The sequence below is a fragment of the Felis catus genome, chromosome X (assembly GCF_018350175.1).
Source record: "Felis catus isolate Fca126 chromosome X, F.catus_Fca126_mat1.0, whole genome shotgun sequence".
Lineage (NCBI taxonomy): Eukaryota > Metazoa > Chordata > Mammalia > Carnivora > Felidae > Felis > Felis catus.
The window spans coordinates 4,876,115-4,899,098 of NC_058386.1; positions in this window are offsets into that span (position 1 = coordinate 4,876,115).

The following is a 22,984-nucleotide window of genomic DNA, read 5'->3' on the forward strand; positions in this document are numbered from 1 at the left end:
TGCTGGGTTTATGAAAATCTGTGGGTGTAACTTGTGTAGTCATCAATATAGTATTTGGCAGTTTTGCTCTTGGTATTGTAGAGGACAAGACAGATGTATAAGTGCATGAGAGTGAAGCCAGAGAGGCAACTGCCCACTGACGGGGGATAAGCAACTCTGGTGATGAGTTTTGCCCCCTCACTGCAAGGCTGTGTGTCCACATCTCTCGTGTGCAGAAAGATCCTGCAAATGGAACATCTCTGTCTATGCCTGTATGTACATGTACATCCTTATGATGCCTGTATGTACATGTACATCCTTATGTATGAGGATGTATCTGCCTATTATAAAATTAGCCCACCTTCTTCCTTAGTAAAAATTAGCCACGTGCTGTACTCAGGGAATGGAGTGGGCACATTATTTGCATGTTCCCTTAAAGGCTCTCAAAACACTTTTTTACTCCTGTTGTTGCAAATAATCCACGATTATATCTTCACGCTTCCCTGTCTATTGAAATCGAGCACATAGAACAACAGTCATCACATATTGTGTGATTCATCAACTCGTGAAGCATCGGGGATGTTTGACCTTCCGCTGTATTTGGCAGAGGAGCAGAAGGGGGTCCAGAAAGAGGGGGAGTGGGATTAATCTTGGCACCCAGGTGTTGTTATGAGAATTAGATGTTATATAATACTGTATGGTCCTCATTCTTTTCTGTCCTCAAAATGAAATTGTAAATTCATGATTACAGCCTTGTACATAGTTGTGTTTAAGCACCACCTGCCTCTTATTAAAAGTATTTGTGGTGGATTAAAATGAACTGTAGTTAATTAAGGTGCCATATTCTTTTTTTTTAATTTTTTAAAAATGTTTTTATTTTATTTTGAGAGAGAGAGACAGAGCATGAGCAGGGGAAGGGCAGAGAGAGAGGGAGACACAGAAGCAGAAGCAGGCTCCAGGCTCTGAGCTGTCAGCACAGAGCCCGACGTGGGGCTCAAACTCACGAACCGCGAGATCATGACCTGAGCCGAAGTCAGATGCTTTACCCACTGAGCCACCCAGGCGCCCCCAAGGTGCCATATTCTAAAGAGTAACCCCGATTTTGTGGAGAGAGGAGACATACACTGACCTCCTCTTTGTTGAAATTGCCAATCTCATACTGTCGTACTTTAATTTGGGTTATTTTGTGCATGTAACCCCCTAGTTAATAATCCCCAATGAGTTAGAAAGGCAGAGGATTCACAGCGATCCATCCAAGTCCCAGCAGGGTCAATGAGCATTTCCAGGGATTCTGCAAGGATTCGCTGGAAGCAAATTGGTGAGAGAATACCAACAGAGTCATAACCTTCTCATACTCTCTTTTCATTAACATTGTGCTTCGGTCTTACGGACCATCTCTCTTTAGTTATCAGGAGTTTAGGGAGCAAAATCAATTCTGCTGTGAAGACATCTTCTCACCTCCTGCTCGGGCACCTTCTGAGTTGTACTGATTATTTTTGGGCGTGTGATACCAAAGTAAGAATTGTCGGCCGCCTTTATAAAGGTGGTGATGTAACACATAATTACATGATGTTTGGAGTGGTTCTCTAAAGTTTTTCTTGTTTGTGCAAATTATAATCTGTTGGAGAAGAGGAATGCTATTGTGAGTTTGTCTGGTATTCTCAGTCTGAAATACTATTGTGATTGAGGTGGTTCCAAGAGATAGTTTGTACTAACAACCTCAATTGTTGGGATGATGGAGAGAATAGGAGACTCGGGGTCAAAGGACATTGGCAGGTCACGTCTACTCTCAGCTTCGGATTTTGTCACTGACAATGGGGGCAACACTCCTCTCTTTGCAAGATTGGGGAAGGAGTTGCCCAGGACAATGCCTGGGCCAGCTCCATGGAGAATGCATGCCTTCCCTTCATGCTCCATTCGTCCCTTATATTTCCTTCCTTTATTTTCTCAATAAGCTTTTCTTCTCATATTGCCCTGGGAACAAACATTTCCTTACATTGCTCTGTGGGGCAGTCTTTCAGGATTTAAATCTTGACTGCCCAGTCCTTAAATCCATGCTTCTTTTGACCTGGCACGTGTACTTGGGTGTTCAGAAGTTTTGGACAAGCAAGTGAAAGCCAGGTACTCTAGAAACACTGGACATAGGAGTCTCACTGTGATTTGCTGAGTTGAGTGCAGGTGGAAAGTCTTAGGAAGCAGAAATAATGAGGAGAGTTAGCACAGTTGGAAAAAAAAATACTCATGAAGAACTCATACCAAAATGTTAAATAGTAGAATGTTAATGAAGAAAACACGCGTAGAAATGGTAAGATTATGGGGCGCCTGAGTGGCTCAGTCGGTTAAGCATCCAACTCTTCGTTTCGGCTCGGGTCATGATCCCAGGATTGTGGGATCGGGCCCCATGTCAGGCTCGATGCCCGGCGTGGAGCCTGCTTGGGATTCTCTCTCTCTCCCTCTGCTCTACTGCCCTCTTTGCACTCTCTCTATCTCTCTCTGCAAAAAGAAAAATTAAAAAACAAACCAAAAACCCCAGTAAGATTAGGATTGGAAATGATAAATCTGTAGACAAATATTGTATAAGGTCTCCTAGCTTTCGTAGAGAATTTCACCGGTTCATTACCTAAATAAAATGTATATTGAAAATTTTCTCAACCTTAGGCAGAGAATGAAAAACATTCAAAGTGGGATGGGCTTATTTGTTTTGTGGGTTTTACCAATAACAGAAATCATGTCTACCAGGCCTTGGTATTGATTTCTGATGTGGTCCAGCAGGCTCTCGACATTGTCAGAGACTTTGTATCTGGTAAGCTTTGTATGTAATAAGACACTACCCCAACATCCAGTCAGGCTCTTTGTAGTTCTTGACTTTAATTGCCAAATTTCTGAGTTTAGGTGGAATCTGTTGTCTAACTGTAGTACCCTTGGATACCGGAATTCTGAATCATTGGTCTATCAGCACTCTTGTGATAGTTAATATCATTTGTTGACTTGAGGAGGCCATGACGTGCCTAGATATTTGGTCAAGCATTATTATAGCTGTTTCTGCAAGGATGTTCATGGAGGAGATTGACATTTAAATGGATAGGGGGCGCCTAGGTGGCTCAGTTGGTTAAGCATCTGACTTCAGCCTCGGCCATGATCTCACTGTTCTGAGTTCAAGCCCCATGTCAGGCTCTGTGCTGACAGGTCAGAGCCTAGAGCCTGCTTCAGATTCTGTGTCTCCCTCTCTCTCTGCCCCTCCCCTGCTCATACTCTCTCTCTCTGTCTCAAAAATAAATAAACATTAAAAAATTAAAAAAAAACCATTTAAATGGATACTCTGAGTAAAGCAGAAATCCTTCCATATTGTGGAAGGCCTCATCTAATCAGTTGAAGGCCTACTAGAACAAAAGGCTGAATTTCCTTGGCATAAGAGAATTTTCTGGTTTAAACTAGGATGGTCAGCTAGCTTCTGGCCTTTGCGTTTGAACTGGAAAATTGTCTCTGCAGATTTTGGATTTGCTAGTCTCCATCATCTTGTGATCTAATTCCCTATAATAAATATTATATTAATTCCCTATAGTAAATATTATATGTATTATAAAAATTAGAACAGAAATTTCTTATGTTTAATATGCTCCCTGTTGTATGTGTGCATATGTATACACACAGACACATAGCACATATATCTTTTTCGTTCTGTTTCTCTGGAATTACCCTCTCCACTTGTGCAAATCAGTTTCTTGTCTGATTGCACTGGGTTGTGTGAAGCAGGATAACTCTTTGGGGAGCACGGAGCAGGCACGTGAACTGGAAATACCCAGGCGGCAAGGTTAGAAACACTTGGTCATTTGAGAAGCCGGTAAGTGCTTTCTGGTGTAAGAAGCTACTTTCTTGATGAGAACAGACCAAGGCCTGGTGTTCTTTTCTTCTCTCTGGAGTCAGAGCCCCCTCGAGGGCCATGAGGAACACAGCTTGGCAGACTGCAGGAGAGATGCAAGAGCGTCACTGTTAGGGCTCGGAGGACCGTTTCTGCAAGGGGCTAGAGAGCAGATGTCTCAGGCTTAGCGGGCTGCTTAGCGGGCCTGCCTCTCCGGTGCAGAAGTCGCTACAGGCATTTCCTGCACGGAGAACATGACTGTGCTTCAGGAAAACTATATTTATGGACCCTAATGTTTGAATTTCACACACACACACACACACACACACACACACACACACACACACACACACACAAACACATATATGCAGTATTATATATTAGTATCTTCTATTATTCTGTATTCAATATCATTAATAGTCTACATTAGTCTATATTCTATATGATTAATATTCCACATTCTAAATGTTCTGTAGTAATATACTCTAATATATTCTATATCCATATATATATCTAAATATGGGCATCAGTATTTCATTCCGAGCCCTCTCTGAAAAGCATTGGTGAATGCCGATTAGTCTATAAAACATTGCTGTTCTGGCCAGATGTCATCATCAGAAATGTTATTAAGATGATGGTGTGTGTATGTATATGTTTGTGGGGGTTGGGACTTCCCGCCTGGTCTGGGGTGGTCCCACAGTCAATGTGGATCTCAGGCTCGTCATCACTAGTAGAGGGGATTTGTCTCGTTCAGGTGTGAGGCATACTTTTTCTGCAAAGACCTGCCAGTGAAGGTTTCAGGGGTCAACGTATTTCTGTTCCAGCCTCCCTCCTCTGCCAGGGGAGCATTCAGAAGCAGCCAGAGGCAATACGCACGGTCTGTAAGTGAATTGTTGTGGCTGTTTTCCCATGTAAAACTTTATTTACAAAAATAGGCGGGCACTGAGATCTGGTTCCTAGACTCTAGTCTAGTTGTTCTTAAAATATCTTCAGAACAGGAAATCAATGACCGTTGCTTCCTAGAAGTCGACCACAAGAGGAGGCTCGGTGATGCTTTCTGCTTTAATCCGAGGACTTGATTTTATCCAGTTGTTATAAGTAGAAAACTTGGTGTATAAGGAACGGTAGGTACATGAGGTAATTATGTAGGTGGAGTCACTTACATCACTGATTACATTTCTTGTCGCAGTTCTTTTGTAAGAGGAATCATGTGCTTCCTCTCATTTAGATGTTTCCAGAAAGACCCATTGCTGACTTGGAGGTAACTTATGGAGAAGAGTGACCTACAATTAACTTTGGTATTTCCTTGATATGTAGACATCATGCATGTGAACAGATATTGACTTTGGTGCCTCCCTAAGAGGGAGGGCGTCAGGCCACCAGGCAAGAAGGTTGTTGGCTTTGTGCAAGAAAGAGTTCAAGAGCAAGCCATTTAGAGAAAGGGAGGAAGATTTATTAAGTACAGAAGTAAGAATGGACCTATTTCATAAAGAAAATAGTGGTCTCTTCTTACAGATCAGGAAGAGAACCCCAACTTTGCCTCTAATGAAGAGTTTTCTCAGTTTTTTTTTCAAATTAGCTAACCATATAGGGAGAGGTCTACTCTTTAACTTTGGGTCTAGCATTTACATTGTGCAATTAGTTTCCTCATTGTCTTAGGGTTATGGAATGACCTGTGGGGATCAATTTTTAATGTCCAGTGTGTTATGGCTTTTACTACTGGAGGGAGTGGGGTCCTGTGGTGTTCCATGAGTTGGATCTTGTGACTCTTTTTATGACCTGCTGACTTTTAGGTTAAGGGTCAGCATAAAAAACAGAATGGCTTTACTTTGGTCAGGTTTTCACCACAGCCTCCCTTCCATCCTGCCTCAATTTGGAGGTAACTTAAGGGGAAGCATTGCGTACAGTTTTTTCATTAGTATTTGTTTTTAAATTTTTTTAACGTTTATTTTTGAGAGAGAGAGAGACAGAGCCTGAGAGGGGGAGGGCCGAGAGAGAGGGAGACACAGAATCCAAAGCAGGATCCAGGCTCTGAGCTGTCAGCACACAGCCTGACGCAGGGCTCAAACTCACGAATCGTGAGATCATGACCTGAGCGGAAGTCGGACGCTTAACCTACTGAGCCACCCAGGCACCCCAGATATGTAGACAGTATGTAGTGAAGTGTTAAATTCCAATTAAAATCATAACACACTGTAATTCCTTACATAGAACCTTCCTTTCTTACTTCATTATTTCTCACATGTAGATATCCTAGGCAAATAGCTTTGAGAGATAGTAAATTCTGGTCACACTACACAAAATGGCTACTCACACAAATCTGAGGAAATGTATTCAAAGTCTCCCTAGAGAGGGTTGAGCTCCTTGAACGTGCTAAGGACAATTTGTGACCCAGTCAGCCTCCGGCTAGGTGTGGTAAGTGAACCTTTCTTCCATGCCACCGTAGTTGCCATAGGAAGGCTCGTATCCTGGTGCCGACGTGTGTGGGTTTCCCGTAAATGGTCTGCTGGGTGGAATGCTGTCTGAATTACTTCCATCACTCATGTATTTCAAGGAAATGCACTTTGAGAGACTGCTCTAGTAATAAAAACACACACACAGCAAAATTGCTCCCAGAAGCTGCTGAATGAACAAAAATTAAACCAACTAAGAAGAAACCCTTTTACATAAATGAGCCCCAGTGGCCGGGGACGGTAATCCTCTATCAGCTTGGTCCCGTGTATTGCAGAAAATTTCACGGATGCACCTGAGGTCACTGTCTTCCTTGTGTATTTTCTTTATAAAACAGCTCAGTGCAAATGTCTTCAGATACTTTAGACAGAGGGTGCTGGGAAGTCATTCTTTGAGTTGCCTCCTGCAGAAAATGATACTTGTAAGAGTCAAACCACAGTGAACCAATCCGTAAGCTGTATCTTAAGGTGCCCTAGTCTGCTTTTCATGTGAAATGTGCCTCATATTGGTTGATAGGACATTAAAATGGGCCCATCCTTCCAAATGGTGATGTTTGACATTCCTGATTTGGGAATCCATTGAAACGTTTAGTTTGAAATACTTTTTAACTTTTTAAAATATTTATTTATTTTTTTTTCAGAGAGAGAGAGAGAGCACACGTGCATGAATGGGGGAAGGGCAAAGAGGGAGGGAGACACAGAATCTGAAGCAGTCTCCAGGCTCTGAGCTGTCAGCATAGAGCCTGACACGAGGCTTGAATTCACTAACCATGGTATCATGACCTGAGCCGAAGTCAGAGGCTCAACCGACTGACCCACCCATGCGCCCCTAGTTTAAAATCTTAACATGAATGAATGATTTGGGTTACATTTTAATTAATGATTTTACATTTCTATTATAGCACCAAGTGAGCTGAAGGTATAATTAACTGAAGTTGTTAAATATTTATTTGGTTACTCAATTTCTGTCTTTCTCCTGGATAAATATTAATTGGAGACCAAGATTTTGTAACCATAGCTATTGGTAGTAGGTTTTCAATAAATATTTGTGGAATTAATTAAGACGTTAATGAGTCTTATACTAGAATGTTACATTAAGCTTTGTCTTATCTTTGTAATCAGTCAATATATGTTAAGGATTTATATAGAAACTCTATGAACTCATATTCTTTTATTTTTAAAGAGGTGCTCAGGGGCATTATATCACCTAAACAAAAGTCTATGCTTATTTTAGATACACTATCATTTGGATATTGAAGTCAAATTTATATCAGCTTAATGTTCTGCTGTCCTTTGGTTCAAGGTGTGTAACCACACGAAAGGTATTTAAAGCACTAGGATTCAATTTTTCACTATTTCATGAGACCTGCAGTTTGTTTGGGGAGTTCTATCTATCCTGGTGAGTTTTCACTCTGAGAGCAGGGGTGAAGTCATCCAGGGAGAGCGCGTAGAACACAAGAGAAAGGAACCAAGCGCAGGATCTTGGTGAAGCATAAATATGCATTAAAAATTTAAACGTGCAAGAAACGAAGCACTTGTCAGATTCCCCAAGGTTGGGGAGTACAATGAGATAAAAATGAGGCTGGCTTGGGAAGGCTGAACGCTGGTGTGGTGTGCAGTATTAGAAAATGCACTAAATCCTAGTCCTACGAAAGCCAATGGCAGCCACATAAACCTAGCAAATTCTATTGTGTGACATTTTAAAATGGCAACTAATATAAGAGACAATGCCCCTACAATATCAAGCATAGAGTATTTAATTACTATTTTACAACATTTCTTTAGTTTGGACAATAAGGAAACAATTTCATTGTTTGTACTATACCTTAATATGCACCAAAAGTCTGATATTTTAAGGGTGCCTGGGCAGCTGACTCTTGGTTTTTGCTCAGGTAAAGATCTCATGGTTTGTGAGTTCGAGCCCCAGGTGCAGAACCTGCTTGGGATTCTCTCTCTGTCTCTGCCTCTCTCTCTGACTCATCCTGTTCATGCTCTCTCTGTCTCTCTCAAAGTAAGTAAAAAAAATTTTTTTAAGTATGATATTTAATCCACCAGAATGGATAAAGTTAAAATAGAAAGTAAATGCCAAGGGTTGGTGGGCATAGGAGAATTTTCACCCATAGTTGGTGGGTGTGTAAATTGTTAAAATCGTCATTTGGTAGCATTAATTTAAACTGAAACCTTGTCTAGTCTATGAGACAGGAATTCTACCCCTAGATGTGTAGCCATGAGAAATGAGTACATAAGCCCCTCAAAGATAGAGATAAGAATGTTTACAGGAACTTTATTCATCGTAAACCCAGATTGGCTAGAGCCCAACTATCATCATTAAGGTAATACAATTGTTCTATATTCTTAAAAGGGAATATTATGTAACAATCAAAAGTGAATTGTTTCTTCATGCAAGGATACCGCTCGATATCACAAATGTAATGTTCAGTAAAACAAAGTAGATACAAAAGAGTACGTGTGTATAATTCTGATAGGAAGTTTTTGAGAACCTGTGCAATGTACTATAGGAATCCAAACAGTAGTTAACTAGGAGGGAACATTAATTGGAAAGCAAAATAAGGGAGCCTTCAGGTGGTGAGGGAAGAGTTTTATATCTTAATCTTAGATTTGATTACAGGGACATATTAGTATCGGAAAAAATACCAAGCTATGCTCTGTTAAATTATAGTGGAAGTAATATGCACTATTTATCCTATGTACTTTAGAATTAGTGTTTTAAGTTGAATGTTTCGTATGAATACATTCTTTTCCGTCTTAATATCCATATTGGAAATCTTAACCCCCCCAATTTGCACATTTTATCAATATCTCAAGATGAAGAGTAAGGGTTAAACTATGTAGATTTCCTAAGGACAGAAAAATCTCCCCACTGCCCTCTTCTGTTGGTATTGATGAGAATAAGCCAATTACTTCTGCATGGTGGGCAGTGAAACGACACATTTGCTTCTCCAAGCTCTCATTGTGTTTTTGCAAGCCGGTTCAAGAGCTGAGCATTAATGCAATTACTACTCAGTGTTTGTGAAGAGCGGCTCATATCCATTACTGCAGCAACATCATATCTTTTCCTCTTATAGGTTTTGGCCAGTGTAAAGGCTAATACAATCATGCAGGATCAGGGGCAGTTATAGGATTTCCCTGGAGTTTTCTTTTCCTAATGAATACACTCCTTCATTGTAATGGATTGACCTTTGCACGCTAATGTAAATCTTATGGTGGTTATTTTATTAATTGCTAGAACCTTGCTCGCTGGGGTTGTTAATTCACCCTAAGCAAGGACCACCTACAATTAATCTTTTCCTAATTCTTGACACCATAGTTTACAAATTATTGATTCCTTTTTTAAAACCAATTAGATATTTTAGTCTTTTACAAACTGACACAAAACTGCAGGTCTCTTAAATGATTTGGGTGTCCGAAGAAAAGGGCCCTTAGCAACACATCACAGTGTGGTCTATAGCACTTACATTCATTTGCATATAGTGGTTGCTTCAGCTCTTTCCGAGAGAACATAGTTTGCAAGGGACAGATGAATCCAAATATTTCATTCACCAGAGCAACCCGTTTGATCTGCCCCAAGTCCTGGTATGCTTGGCTGGTGACTGACAAGGACAATTCAGACCTGCCTTGTACCTTATAAATCAGAGCTGACAGGTACAGACTCAGCCCTGACTGACTACCTCCATCACCGTGGTATTGAGGGCCAGAGACAGCAGAGAAAGTAGCCAGGCACCTTTGCACAATAGCTATTTATATTCTGAACCACTCTCTGAAACAAAATGGTACATGCTCACGGTCCAGGTCATTTGAAATATGATAATGTGTCTCGTGATTGCGGGATGCATCTATTTCATATTTTCCTTTTCTCAGTTCACTTCTTTCTCCTGTGAAATGGACGCTTAAAAAACAGTAACCTCTTTTTACTTTAGGGCAGGGATTGACAATCCTGATGGAGAGGAACACAGGGACAGAGAGGTAGAGTTCTCAGGACTCACACTGAACTGTCTTGAACTCTCAGCGACTTCTGCCTCTGTATACTTTCTGCTAACCCTTCAATTCATCTCTCGGACATCCTCTGTGCTCCATTTTGACATCCTGATTGATTTACTTCTGTAGCTTTCTGCCCTTTGGTATCCTGGTGGATTTCTTGTCTCCTCTTACCCACACTGCCACTTCTTGCTACATCAAGCTTTTTGTAACTAAAGACTTCTACTTAGCTGCCAAGATCCCTCCTACTGAAATACCCTAATAGGAAATGCTGTATTAGTCCTTTTCTCATTTTGGCCTTCGTGTCTAAGAACTTGCTCCTCAGTGCTGGCAGATAAATATTTTCCCTCTGTCTTTTCTTTTACCTGAAGATTTAGGGGGAATATATCTTGAGGAAAAATACCTTTGGCCTTACAACTTTTTTTCGCTAAGATTATGAATATCTTCCAAATAGCTTAACAGGCCAATACATATATATATATATATATATATATATATATATATATATATATATATATATATTTTTTTTTTTTTATTTGAGAGAGAGAGAGAGAGTGAGTGGGGGAGAGAGGCAGAAAGAAAGAGAGAATCCCAAGCAGGCTTCATGGTCAGCATGGAACCCGGCATGGGGCTCGATCTCACAACCGTGGGATCATGACCCGAGTTGAAATCGTGAGTTGGCCACTTAACTGACTGAGCCACCCAAGCACCCAAATTAATATTTTTTATGTTTACTAAAAAACATGGCATCCACGTAAATAAAATATTAAACATCATACTTTACCGTTTTTAAACACTGATTTATTTGGCATTACTTAAAGGGTATATAATTTAGTTTTAGATTTCTCTTTCGTCTAGAATTCACTCTACTAGAATTTGCCTGTCAGCATCCAACAAAACTAACTTTGTCAAGATCACCAGTGATCTTCCTATTATGAAATCTCATCTTCCTATTAATCTAAAAATCCTTAATCCTCATTTTATCAGATGTATTAATATTATTTGATATAATTGGGTATTCCCTTTTACTTGATACAGTTCTCCTTTACATACATTTCAGGAAAGCATACTTCTCTGATTTTCTTCCTCCTGTGCCAGTTGTCTTCAATCTCCTTCGTCCTTTTCTCTTCCCGTTCTAAGTTTGTACTGGACCCCACCCAGTGTTTATTCCTCGGATGGGTTCTTTTCCACCTGTACGCATGGCCTTGATAATCATACCTGATGTCAAGTTGAAGTGTTAACTCCATGATATTGACTCCCAAATTATACCCCTTCCCTGAAGTCCAGACTCATGAATCCAACTTTCATGTCAACATTTCCACTTGAATGTCTACCAGGTGGCTCTCAGTCAAGATGTTCCATATTCACCTCTTGATAACCCTCGTTGGAACCTGTCTCTGGGTTTGCCAACTAAGGAAATGACTATTCTTTCCTGCCAGTGACTCACACAGTCGGTTCTGAGTGCCTGTTTGTCAATTTCTGGTGCTTGTTTCCTTAATACTCCCAGGGCAATCTTCTTTCGAAGAATGGTCTGCTGACAGCCACGTTGCCCTCGAATCTTCCAAGGTCTAGAAGACTTGCTCTTGTTTTTGAGATGGTTTGCAGGATCTAAGTCCTTTGCATTTTCATCTAAATTTTAGTATCAGCTTGATAATTCCTACCAAAAAAAAGTTCCTGTGGTATCTATTTGTATGACATTGAGTCTGTGGAAGATTCTTGGGTGAAATGACATCTCAAAAATATGGAATCTTACAGTCTGTGGAAGTGGAAACTATCCCCATTAATTTATGTCTTTGTTCCCTCATCTTAGCAATGTTTTGTACTTTTTGGGTGTAGAAATTTTGGGCAACTTTTGCTGAGTTCATAACTAAGTGATTTTTGTGGATCATGGGAGAGTAAATGATGATGATCATTTTTTCAATGTCATTTTCCAGTTGGGCGCCTGGGTGGTTAAGCTCTGACTTAGGCTCAGGTCATGATCTCATGGTTCATGAGTTCGAGCCCTGCATCGGGCTCTGTGCTGTGAATGCAGAGCCCACATCAGATCCTCTGTCCCTTACCATTTGTGCCCCTCCCTTATTCACACGCTTTCTCTCTCTCTCAAAAATAAATAAGCAATTTAAAAAAATATCATTTTTTAATTGCTTGCTACCAACATAGAAACATCACTTGCTCTAATACAGAAACAAAAATGAGTTTTGTGGGGAAACCTGGGTGGCTTTTCCAACTTCAGCTCAGGTCATGATCTTTAAGTTCATGAATTCGAGCCCCACGTCAGGCTCTGTGCTGACAGTTCAGAGCCTGGAGGCTGCTTCGGATTCTGTGTGTCTCTCTCTCCTTGCCCTCCCCTGGTCACACTCTGTCTCTGTCTCTCTCTCTCTCTCTCTCTCTCTCTCTCAAAAATAAATGTTTAAAAAAATGACTTTTGTATATTGAAATTATATGCCTCAAATCTTGCTAAATGAAGTTTCTGTCTCTTCTGAGACAGTAGGCAACCTAAGCCACCGCAACTAAAGAAGAAAATGATTTCCAGTAGAATGTGACCAGTCAGAAAGCTGCACCTAGCAGCAGAGTTTTCATGGAGGTCCCCATTCCCAGGGCCATACCACCAGCACCGTGGCAGGGTGAAATCAATATGACAGACATTATGAGAAATACACTTTGTTGGTGGCACAAACACCACTCCTATTTATTCTAACCGTGAATAAGAGAATAAGGGTCAATGAAATCTCAAGGTGATCTCAAACCTAATTTTGATCAGTAGTCTCAAAACACTTTCCGTCTCAAAACTGGCATAAACATCATTATCAGGTAACCAAATTCACTAGATTCAATTTGGCTGCTCTAATTGCATTTTCTTTCTGGCCAGCAGTATATAGTTTATAATTAATGAAATGGCCCCGGAGGAGGCAGACATAAGAATGATGGCTTAGATGATATACTAATGGATGAGCCAGAATGAAAGGTGCGTGGGGGTTCAGGGTGGTTCACAAAGAAGCAGGAATAAGCTGTGGTCTAAGCAACGGTTACATCAGGCTTAAATGAGAAGTTGAAGGCATTTGGAAACGTTCAGTGATTATTTTATGCTTGTATCCCTTTAGTAATACAGCTTACCTGAGAAGATCAGTCACAAAGCGTACAAATTGTAACGGTTTTCTGGATAGGGTTACGCACCTCCCAGGCCCTCCAAACGCCTCTGTATCTGTTCTCTCTCCTCCCTCCTTCAACCTGTAGCCACAGTCTCAGCTTTTGTCAATTTATACCGCGATATTGCCAGAGTCAGACAGGGCTATATTTCCTCCGGAAGAGTCTGGGTCAAAAATTAGGTGTCAGTTGCCAGTTCAGAAATCTGCAGACGGTCCACATTGTTTTCCAGAATGCACATCTATTGGTACAACTCAGGAGCTCCCGTGACAGTTTAAATAGTTTAACCTTTAACATTTCTTTTTCTTTTTCCATATGGCAAGTCTTCTAATTACTCCTGGCTTATTAACGACACTCCCCTGCCCATGTCATACCCTTTCTCCTATTATCTCCCTTCCTGGCAGGCGTTTCGCCACTTCATGATTATTGCTTTTCCTGTTCTATCTCAGAGCATCTGCATTTCACCCTCTCGGAGAAGACAATCCTGTCTCTCCACCCCCAGCATTTACAAACCATACTTTGCATTCCCATTAACTGTTTCTATACTGACCATAATTGGAAATTCACTCCGTTTCAGACATTCAGAGTTTTCAGTGACAGCGGAACATTTGTGAGTATTCACGTTAAATGGGAAATTTGGAGCTAGAGCTCAGTGGGCTAGTCAGGGATAGGAACCTGCTTAAATTCACACACTCGGATTGCCTCTCTCTGCTCCTGTTCTCAGCATCTGACCATCCCTTTCTTTTATCATCTTCCCTATTGTGGTGCTGGACTAACAAAATGGAAATATCAAGTATACGATGAAGCCATGGTTTTAAAACTTTGAGGCATATGCAAATGTTAAAATGTTGTTTATTTTATAAATTTTTTTTCAACGTTTATTTATTTTTGGGACAGAGAGAGACAGAGCATGAACGGGCGAGGGGCAGAGAGAGAGGGAGACACAGAATCGGAAACAGGCTCCAGGCTCTAAGCCATCAGCCCAGAGCCTGACGCGGGGCTCGAACTCACGGACCGCGAGATCGTGACCTGGCTGAAGTCGGACGCTTAACCGACTGCGCCACCCAGGCGCCCCAAAATGTTGTTTATTTTATATACAGAGACTCTTAGGCTGCACGTGCAGCAGGAAGCCGTATAAATTAATGTAAGCTGATTATGATGTAGGTGGTGAGGTGTTACACACTTCTAGAATCAGTGAAATAAGTAGGGTGATTTTAAATGGACCCAATGATAGGGGAAGAGCTATATAAGTAATGGTATATATTAAATGCAGTGTTGTAAGTATTAACAACATACCAACATATAAATGTGCCTGTGTAAGTGGACAGCATAGTTAATCTGTATACCTTCCAAGTCACCAAGCAGTGGTTTGCCATTTCACGTTTTGTGCGTGTTTGTACCCTCTAGCCGATCCCAGTGTTTAAGAGTAGCTCTTATAATCTGCTGGGAACCTTGGACAGTTCCCCATCACCTGTTCCTGCAAAGAGAAGAAGGCATTCATTCATCAGGAGAGGCCTCTTGAGTTGGGAGCAAGTGTGTGGTGTTCACATTAACATATAGGAAATGGATCGCACTCGTTTATGTTTTCTCTCTCTACTCAGTGACAGTGAGAGAACAGAAATGATAAAGACGATGGTAGAATACGTGTTTGCACAAATCTCAGAAATGACGACCATACAGAACATATGAAGGACTAGTTGTCGCTGCTGTGCAAAAGCACCCTTTTTCTTAGGGGCTTGTTGAGGGTTAGTAGGGCCTGTGAATTGATGGAGCAAAAAGTCTGTGATGGTTATGAGTGCGACATAGTGTGAAAACAAGAGAACTGATTGATATGCATATTAAATTATTGAATCCCCTGGATGGCTCAGTCGGTTGGGTGTCTGACTTCAGCTCAGGTCATGATTCTCACGGTTCCTGAGTTCGAACCCCACGTAGGGCTCTGTGTCGACAACTCGGAGCCTGGAGCCTGTTTCGGATTCTGTGTCTCCCTCTCTCTGTGACCCTCCCCAGCTCACAAACTGTATGTCTCTCTCAAAAATAAACAAACATTAAAAAAAATTAAATTATTAAACCCCTTCACCAGCTCCCTCTCCATCAGGTAGAATGCCGGTTGGTGCCTGGGACAGGCATGCCAACATTTCTTCTGCCCTACTGAAAGTAACTGTGACCTCATCAAAATTAAACCGTCTGTATCTGTTACACCATAAACACATCAAGTAACAAACCGCAGGCTGGAGGTATGTAAGTGCAACATATACAAGTGACTAAAGATTTGTATCCAAAATATATTAAGCATCACTCCAAGGCAATATAAGAGAAGAGTGCCAATCTCAAGTACAGAGAGGGTCCAGACAGCTCTGTGCGAAAGAGTGAGCCTGATTGGTACCAATGAAAAGGTAAATTAAAACTACAATGCACTGTCCTATTACTGAAACTACAGAAAAATGCTGGGGAAGCTACACTCCAACCTTACAAAATTGGTTCCCTGCAGGAGGAAAATAGAGGTTGTAAATAAAAATAGGAAAAGAGGGCAGAAGGGGTGCCAGCCGTATCTTTAACCTTCTGTTGTCTCATGCAGACCTCTCATGTAAGCATCTCAGGCAAGTATAAAGATTCTCCTAATTCACACTACTTTGTCCTTTAACTTCTGCCTTTCCATACATTAAAAAAAAAAACTTTGTTAAGGTTATTTCCTATAGAACAGGCCAATTGGGGTGTTTACTGGATAGCCTGCAATTTGAACCTGCCTTTGAAGGATGATTTTCTCTAAACAGCCATGGAAAGGACTGTCTTCAAGTCCACTTGCCTATTTTCATAAAAGCTCACACTAGCCTATAGACTGACAAAAGTGAGCCCTGTGATATTCCAGGAAGCCTTCCCTTCCTGGTGGAGCTCTGTAATACACCACTGCAAATCTCACCATGCAAAAATGTTGAGAAAAAGCTAGAAAATCTTCCTTTACTAAACTTGCCACAATTCTCAACAGCAGGTGTTTGGACAAAATATTTTCTCTTCTTGGGTTATTCCTGGTTAATGTATTATATTCTCTTCCTGGTTAATCTCTTCCACGATTATTGGCAAGGGAGAGCTCTGAATGATCTGAATTATGTTTATCCACAAGCTATGTGGAGAGGTGTCTGCCTCACCTCGATGCTTTTCGGGCATCCAGGCTAATAATGTACGTTCCAGGGAATATGTGGGAAACTCACAGCAGTGCTCTAGAGGCCCAGTGAGGAGTTCGGAGGGTCAGGGCGTGATGATCTCTACGGGAGCAAGAGAAAATACAGGCAGGTGAGATAAAAAAAAAGGCGGGGTTGCTCAGTGAACAAGGTGGAAACTATCCACCTCTGTTAATAGAAACATACCCGAAGAGAGAAAAATGCAGAGATTATGCCCCACACTAGAAAGTCGGATTTCCTACATCCAAGTGTTCTCTGGTACCACTTTTTAGAGGCATGTTTTTAATTATTATCCACCTGGGGAACCAAAATCTATTTCCCTAAATAAGAAAATAAATAGTATTGTTTTAAGGAAGGCTGTTTAATCTGTCTTGGAAGGAAGGGTAGATGAAAGAAATTCAGTTGTCCCACTGTACGATTACTTCATGTTTCATTAGGTTGCCCGGGGCCATTCTGTCCTTATGGTCTGCTTGTTGTGCACAATGAAGCTATTATTCTAGACCAGTGCCCTGCTGGCTGACCACATTTTGGCGACTGCTTATGTTTTATTGATGAGTCTTACTTGGGAAAAGATTTGTGAAGTCAAACTGGGAGTCCTCAGATGTGTGTTTACTCTCCTTCCCGCTTGGGCATAACCAATAGCAACCACAGTATAGGTAGCGGTAGCTTCCAGAATGAATCCTGCATCGGGACGTCACATCGATAAGTAGGCAGGATGCTCCTTTGCTAGCTGATACTCAACAGGAGTGATGGCAAGAGGGAAATTTGGAAGATTCCAGGTCAATCTGTTCCACTGAATCGAAGCAACGTTGAGAAGGGAGTCTTTGGCACAGTCCTTGCAAAGGAAGACTAATTATTAGGGAGTAAAAGAGAATTTTCTCTGCTGGGTAGAGTATGGCATGAAGCAGTGCTACTGTTCTCTCTACACTAGGGTTTCTGCTTCCTGAGCTTTGCTTTCTTGCTTAGGTTAAGAACTTTATCAATTAGGTTTTTCTAAAACAAGAGGGTATATATACAATACCGTATGTATACAAATATACATGTATGTGAGAGAGATTTATTTTAAGGAATTGGTTCATGCAGTTGTGTTGCCTGGCAGGTCTATGCCTTAGGGTAGTCTGGCGGGCTGTAAACTCAGGGAAGACTTGATGTAGCAATCGTGAGTCTATGAATTCTGTCTTTACAGTGGCAGGCCCTCAGGCTGCAAACTCGGGCAGGGAATTGATGTTGTAGTCTTGGGTCTGAGTCCACAGGGCAGACTGGCAGGCTGGAAACTCAGGAAGGATTTCTAGGTTACAGTCTGAGGCAGGATTCATTTTTCTCTGGGAAACCTTCTCGTGATTGTAGAAGACCCATCCATATGAAAGAGGGTAGGTGATTTTGTTTACTGAAAGTCAGCTGATGGTAGGTGTGTCAACATCTAGACTAATTAATGGTTGACCAGTTAGGCACCATTGTCTAGCCAAACTGGCAACAGTTTGGCCATCACCAGAAACCATGCCATCTTATAAACAAGCATTTCCAAAAAAGCAGTTCCTGAACTGGAGCCAATCCATTTCTCCTTGGACAGTGCAAGGCACAGCTTTCTGTTCAATGGCTGGTCAGTTGGAACACCTACTCCTGAGGCTGCCTTGCAGGCTTGACTCTGAACACAAGTGATCTTTAACATCCGTGGCTGCTAACATTTGTCAAGTGTAAGAGTCATCGAATACCACTAGACAAATATTGGAGAGTCTCGTAGGAATGATCCTCTGTTCCTGGTATTTTTAAAAGCTATTTTAAATTCTATAAAGACGGGGAATTAGCGATTTGGTCATCTTTTAAGTAGAGGGTAAGTATCTAGAACAGTACTAAGTACCTGAGAGCCACAGAGCCTTTTTGAATGACTCAGTGAATGACCAGCACTTGAACAAGTATAAGAAGGCCCACCAGGAGAGGAGAGCCACCTAAGATTCTTCCTGTAGTTGCTGCATTCTGGGAAGTCTTCGTGGACTGGGTAAGCGGCCGTTGTTCAATGTACAGTGATGGGTCAGTGTATGGGAAGGCATGGCCGTTCCTCTCCCAGTTGGTGGCAAAATATCCCTTTACTTCAAGCTCTCCATAGTTCCCCCCAGTTTCTGCTGTCTGCTCCATTCGGCTGTCTATTTAGGCTCTTCTCCAAGGCCCTCTGTTTTGTTGCACTTGATGTCTCTGATGCAGTGTGTTGGGGTGCAGTCCACACGGCACAGTGTAGTCCAACCAGGGAATAGGTCCCTACTCTGCTGTTTCTTACTTTGGATCGTTGTCCTTCAGCTTTCAGTGACAAAACAAAGGTAGGCACTTTTGTATTCTGCAAGCAATTAAGTCTCTGTCGGGTGCTGGGCCTATAATGCACATGGTGGAAGCAAGCTAAAGGAATTTAAGAGGATGTCTGGGCTGGCTATCAACCACTTGTCTCGCACTTCCAAACCCACCATGGTGAATGGGTGCTGGTCCTCAGCAAATACCTTTCTCCTTTGTCAGTTGACTCCCTGTTTAGTGCCCCCATTGGGGAGCACTAGAAGATGTTACAAGGCAGCAAGAAGAGAAAAAGGATGTACTCCTTATGTTCATTTGCTATTGTTTTTTCTTTAAGATTTTATTTTTATTTTAGTTTAGTTTAGTTTAATTTTTTTTAACGTTTATTTATTTTTGAGACAGAGAGAGACAGAGCATGAACGGGGGAGGGGCAGAGAGAGAGGGAGACACAGAATCGGAAGCAGGCTGCAGGCTCTGAGCCATCAGCCCAGAGCCTGACGCGGGGCTCGAACTCACAAACCGTGAGATCGTGACCTGAGCTGAAGTCGGACGCTCAACCGACTGAGCCAACCAGGTGCCCCCTAAGATTTTGTTTTTAAGTAATCTCTACTCCCAACGTGAGGCTCGAACTTACAACCCGAAATCAAGAGTCACATGCTCTACTGACTAAGCCAGCTAGGTGCCCCTTGTTTGCTATTGTTGTCTCCCTCACCCCACTGACCGGGATGATTCCAATTCCAATGTTTTACACTTACATATTGAATGACTTTTATCGGACCATTTTCCCAGACCCAGTATCCTTACCTCCCACATTTGGGACCCTGGGATTACTCTAATAGGATCTTCCTGAGGTCAGATCCTAGAGAAGGTATGCTGGGGTAGGTAGGATTGTGTTTATATTTTGTGCTGTGACATTTACACATTATGAGGTAAATACTTATAATTTAGTCAGTTAAGATAAATAATATTATTTAGAATAAAGTCTTCAAGGTTCATCCTTTTTTAAAAAAATTTTTTAACATTTATTCATTTTTGAAAGAGAGAGACAGAGCGCAAACAGGGGAGGGCCAGAGAGAGAGGGTGACACAGAATCTGAAGCAGGCTCCAGGCTCTGAGCTGTCAGCACAGAGCCTGACGCGAGGCTGGAACTCAGACCGTGAGATCATGACCCGAGCTGAAGTCGGATGCTTAACAGACTGAGCCACCCAGGAGCCCCGGAAGATTCATCCTTCTTATAGCATGTGCCAGAATTTACTTTTTCTTTTTTTCTAAACTTTTTATGTTTATTTTTTCATTAAATTTTTTTTAATGTTTATTTATTTTTGAGAGAGTGAGACAGAGGGTGAGCAGGGGAGGGGCAGAGAGAGAGGGAGAGACAGAATCTGAAACAGGCTTCAGGTTCTGAGCTGTCAGCACAGAGCCCAATGCAGGGCTTGAAGTTGGTAACAGGGAGATCATGACCTGAGCCAAAGTCAGACACTTAACCAACTGAGTCACCCAGGTGCCCCTGGTGATGCTATTTTTAATATTTACACGGGATTCCCATCCTGTTTTCCACAGTGGCTGTGCCATTTTTTCATCCCCACCAACAGTGCACAAGGGTTCCAAGTTTTCCACCTGCTTGCCAACATTGGTTATTTTTGTTTTCTCGTAATAGTAGCCATCCTAATGGATGTGATGGGATAATTTCATTGTGGTTTTGATTTGCAATTTCCCTGATGATGAGAGTGATGTTGAACACATTATGTGATTGTTGGTCATTTGTATAGCATCTTTGGAGAGATACGTTTAAAATTCCTTGCTCAATTTTTGATTGGGTTATTTCGTTTTCTTGTTGCTGTTGAGTCGTATGGGTTATTTCTATATTCTGGGTATCAGCTCCTTATCAGAGAGATGATGTGCAAATATTTTCTTCCATTCCATAGGTTGTCTTTTCAATGTACTGATACACGACCAACACAGATTGTGTTGCGCAGAAGTTTTAAATTTGGAAATAGTCCAATTTATCTATTTTTAAGTTTGTTCCCTGTGAGAAACTACTTTTGAAAAATTAGAAATCATTTCAAAATGCAGCCATTAGGCCAGTGTGAAAGTTGGCATCACTGACTTGAGTGCATGATGTGGTGTGGTCTACATTCAGAAGATGTTCTATAAAGTTAGTTCTTTTCTCATTGAAGTAAACACTAAATTTTAGTACATGGTTCAGCTCAAGGCAAAGTTACATTGTCAAATGTGATATAACACCCGTGTACAGGAGACAAATCCCACACCCATGTGCTCTAAACTTTCATTTTGTGATCCACAGTTTCAATTTAAACTAAAACTAATGTTACCATGAGTAAAATTCCTACAATAAACCGGAAAACTAAATCAACCTTCCCTCGCGCTAAATCCAAGTAGCAGAGATGATTAAGGTAATGATTTTTAAACCGAATATGACTCTATCACAGTGTATAGCCAGAAGATCCATTTGGAAGTGGCCCAGATGAAATATGCAATAAAGCCAGAAATTATAACTCAAAAGATCTAAACGAAAATGCTCATGTGTCATTTAGGCAAGTGGCTTTGGACGCACAGTTAGAATACAAATGGCTGTTTTTGCCACCGGGCCCGAAGCCTAGGTCTGTGTCTAATGTGTCTGCTGTCACCTCTGGAAGATGCTGTTTTGTACATAGGTTGCAGTTGGGTCCTTCGAGTTTGCTTATAAAAGGATGCTGGCTGTTGTGTTTATACTCTTGTTCTCTGGGTAAATAGGAATAAAGAGCTGTCACTATGATAAGATCCCAGACACCACTTAAATTTCTGCAGTTTTCTGTCATATTTCCCTCCATGGGAGGCCTCTGAATTACATGTGGCTGTGGCTAGAGCCTATGAACTTGGTGGGGCTGCCTCAGCTCCTGAGTCGCATAGTGAGCTTCATGAGTCTAATGCTTGCTTGGTAGCTCGCATTTTCTTTTGCTCCAGTCTGAACTGTTCCATCACGAGTCTGTATAACTTTTCAAAAAATAATCGAGTTTTTGGGGCGCCTGGGTGGCTCAGTCTGTTAAGCGTCTGACTTCGGCTCAGATCCTGATCTCAGGGTTCATGAGTTGGAGCCCCGCATTGGGCTCTGTGCTAATGGCTCAGAGCCCGGAGCCTGCTTCAGATTCTATGTGTCCCTCTCTCTCTTCCCCTCCCTGGCTTGCTTTCTGTCTTTCTCTCTCCCAAAAATAAAATAAACATTAAAAATTAATAAACACATCATAATCTAGGTGTTTAGTTATTGGATAACATTACTTCTATGCTATTTATTTCTTTTTTTAAAAATTTTTTAATGTTTATTCATTTCTGAGAGAGAGAGAGAGAGAGAGAGAGAGAGAATGAGTGGGGGAGGGGCAGAGAGCGAGGAGACACAGAATCCGAAGCAGGCTCCAGGCTCTGAGCTGTCAGCACAGAGCCCAACATGGGCATGAACCGTGAGATGATAACCTGAGCCAAAGTCAGAGGCTTCACTGACTGAGCCACCCAGGCGTCCCTATGCTATTTATTTTGAATTCATTTTCCAGCCCTTAGTAATTAGGAGATGAAAGGCCTATTTACCCCATGCATTTATAGAACAAGAGCCTGGAATTTGTCTAGTTGAGTCTTTGTGTGTTGTTTTCTCAGGTCCCTCCCCCTTTTTCTGCCAATTCTGTGAGATCTACCTGTCTTTTGTCTCTGTGGTCCTAGTTGGTGCGTCGGTCCATTTGCCATGGGATGGTTCTGTTGGGCCAGGTAGAAACTGTATACGAATCAATTTTTGAGAAGAGTGGCCCTTACGTGTTTCTCGGAAGGAGGTCATTCCAATGTCACTGCCTTTGGGAGATATCCTGACCTTTTGGGTCCTTTGGAACACCCCCTGGTGTTATCGTTCCTGAGACTGATGTTTCTGCTTTTACTGCTGTTCTGCTCTCCAGTGTTCTCTCCCATAATTTTTTTTTTTAATTTTCTTCTTAACTTTGTCAGAGTCCATTCTGATATTTGTACGCCAAAAAGCTTACACGCATCATAAGTAATAGAAACCAAAGGTGGTGGTGGAAGGTCAGGAACCTGCTAATCAGGTGACTTTTAAGTAGTAATCA